A 3,102-nucleotide genomic window follows, 5' to 3' on the forward strand; every position below is an offset into this window, starting at 1 on the left:
GCACCTCTGTGGTGTGAACTTTTTGGTGTTAATTAAGTTGGGTGCTTTGGCTAAAGACTTCTCCACATTTAGTGCATTTGTGTGGTTTTTCTCTGGTGTGAACTCAGATGCATAATGAGAGTAGAGCTTTGGCTAAAACATTTCCTACATTCACTGCACTCATAATACGTCTTTGCTCAAGTATGAATTTCGTAGTGGACTTTAAGGCCTTTCCACATTCACTACACTTGTAAGGCCTTTCTCCAGTGTGAACTCTTCTATGTTTACTGAGGCTGGATATGAACCTAAAGACTTTTCCACATCCACTGCATTCATAAGGCCTCTCTCCAGTGTGAACTCTCTGGTGCTGAACAAGTTTGCTTTTAGTGGTGAAGCTTTTCCTACATTCACTACACTCATATGGCTTGGCTCCAGTGTGAGTTCTCTGGTGTACAACAAGTTGGGAGCTTTGGCAAAACAGCTTTCCACACTCTCTACCTTCATAAGGCTTTTCTCCTGTATGAATTCTTCTATGTATAACAAAGCTGGAATTACATCTAAAGAATTTCCCACATTCACTGCACTTGTAAGGCCTTTCTCCAGTGTGGATTCTCTGGTGCTTAAAAAGTATGGGTTTACAGGTAAAGGTTTTCCCACATTCACAGCACTTGTAAGGCCTCTCATCAGTATGGACTCTCTGATGCTGAGTAAGTCTGTATTTGCGACAGAAGGATTTCCCACATTCATTGCACTTGTAGGCCCTTTCTCCACTGTGAATTCACTGGTGCCATGCAAGTACATGTTTGTCACTAAAAGCTTTCTCACATTCACTGCACCCATAAGGCCTTTCTCTAGTGTGGACATTCCAGTGCTAAACAAATATATATTTATATCTGAAGGCTTTCCCACATTCAGCATATTCATAAGGCCTCTCTCCAGTGTGAACTCTCTGGTGCTGAGTAAGCTTGGACTTCTGGGAGGTTTTCCCACATTCGTGGCATTTACGCTGCCTTTGTCCATTATGAGAAACTTCCAAAAACTCAGTGTCCTTTTGCAGTTTAATCTAGTGCTGGAAATAGTGAGAGATACCAGGGAAATCCTTCCTAGCCTCACAGCACATAAAAGCCTTCCCCAGTGCATGGACTGTGCATCTCTTCATAAAGGCCTTACCCACATCTCTTCTAAAGAGACAAACTCTTTAGAGTTTATGTGAAAACAGTGGAGTTTATTCCACTGTTCTGCTGAAATTTCACACCTGCCCCACACAGGGTCTGGCCAGGGTTTATTCCCAGGTCCTCAGCTACACACACACCACCTTCTACATTCAGGCCACACATGTCCCAGGGAGAGGCTCGGTGGAGAGGTCTATCTTCAAGGTATTTCCCTGTGGCACTTCTACAGAAACATTCTGCTCGGAAGTTCTCTGCTTGACCTTTATTCCATGCCAACAACGTGAAACCAGAGAAGGAATTTCACATAGATTTTGCTAGAATGGGCAGCCCCATTACACATGTGTCTGACACAGAAGAAATAAAACCATGGGACTATTTTGAGGACAAAGGAGCTCAGACAGGTTAGAAAAGCAGTGCTGTGCAATAATGGGCCTCTCCACAGGACAGTCTGACAGCAACAGCTAAGTGGACCCCACAAATAGTGACCACATTGGTTCCCAATAATTCCTGGTCAGTCAGGCTCCAGGAAATGTCAATTGGATTGAGGCAGAGATGCAGGGGTCAACTGAGTCAAACTGGCAGTGAGTAGCTGAGAATCCAGTGAATTCATTCCAAGTCTTTTGACTTAGAAAATCTTCATTGAGAAAACTTCAGAGCCGCTGGTATTGGGGCTACCTGTGAAAGGAGGTGGTACACACATTCACTCAGCCTTAGCACCCACAAAACAGAGGACAGGGAAGCAGTATCAGACATGCAACCACCGTCCAGCTGTGAACAGAACAGATTTGACCTTGGAAAAAAGGGGAAAGTCAGAGACCTGCCCAGGATGCTGGGACAGGAGTGAGGGCCCTACCCAAGGATGCAACTAGTACCAAGGTCTCCAGCATGACATCATGGTACAGGCATCTCTAGGCCTCATCAAGCAGCCTCCATTCCTCCTGGGAAAAGTACACAGCCATGTCCTCTAAGGTCACAGGGCCCTGTGATGATGGGAAGAGACGTGTGCATAAGCAGCCTCTCTCCCCAGGACTCCACAATCAGCCCACCCCAGCCCACCTAACTCTGGCATCATCATCTTCCCATTTCCTAACACAGAGGGCAGTGGTACCCAAAACACTTCATCCTCCCTTGCACGCTAGGTACGATTCTCAGTGGCTACAGGCAGGTGGATAGACAGAGGCTATCTGTGTGGTGGGCTTGGCATGCAGGGCCCCTTCCCTTTCTTGTAAAACAACAGCCACAGTTCCCAGGATCATGTTTCCCAGACATACAGAAGCTTAGGCCCACCTTTCTCTCAGACTCCTAGTACCTCAGGAAGTTAGTTCACACACCTTCCCCACAAGCGTATCACTCAGTGGACTGTACATCTGACCCTGATCACTGCCACCCGGTTCACAAAATTGGCATGTCTCCTGCTTCCTCTCATCCCCTTCTGAACACTCAGAAAGTGCCTGACAAATACAACACAACCCCACTGTACACCCACTTTCCACTGGCAGCTCCCTAGCCCTGTTCTGAAGGATTCCCCACTAAACCTTGTTCTTGACTTTATACTCAGTCACAACATTCAGATCTAAATACCTCTGGTCAGTTTCCACTTCCATACTGCACATTATGTCTCTTCAACAGTTACAATCTTTGTTCACATAATAATCATTCAAAATCCACACCCAGCTGACAGATCTTGGGTAAATTCATCTGACATTCTATCATGCTGCTGCTGCTGCTAAGTCACTTCAGTCGTGTCCGACTGTGTGTGACCCCATAGATGGCAGCCCACTAGGCTCCTCCGTCCCTGGAATTCTCCAGGCAAGAGTACTGGAGTGGGTTGCCATTGCCTTCTCCAATGCATGAAAGTGAAAAGTGAAAGTGAAAAGTGAAAGTGAAGTCACTCAGTCGTGTCTGACTCTTAGCAACCGCATGGACTGCAGCCTACCAGGTTCCTCTGCCC

The 3,102-nt window shown here is 46.4% G+C and overlaps 1 pseudogene; it reads right to left on the reverse strand.

Moving 5' to 3' along the window:
• Nucleotides 1–1,155, reverse strand: LOC121816449 (zinc finger protein 501-like; annotated as a pseudogene).
• Nucleotides 1,156–3,102: the final 1,947 nt, after the last annotated feature.

Source organism: Ovis aries, chromosome 14 (assembly GCF_016772045.2).
Source record: "Ovis aries strain OAR_USU_Benz2616 breed Rambouillet chromosome 14, ARS-UI_Ramb_v3.0, whole genome shotgun sequence".
In the NCBI taxonomy this organism is placed as follows: Eukaryota; Metazoa; Chordata; class Mammalia; order Artiodactyla; family Bovidae; genus Ovis; species Ovis aries.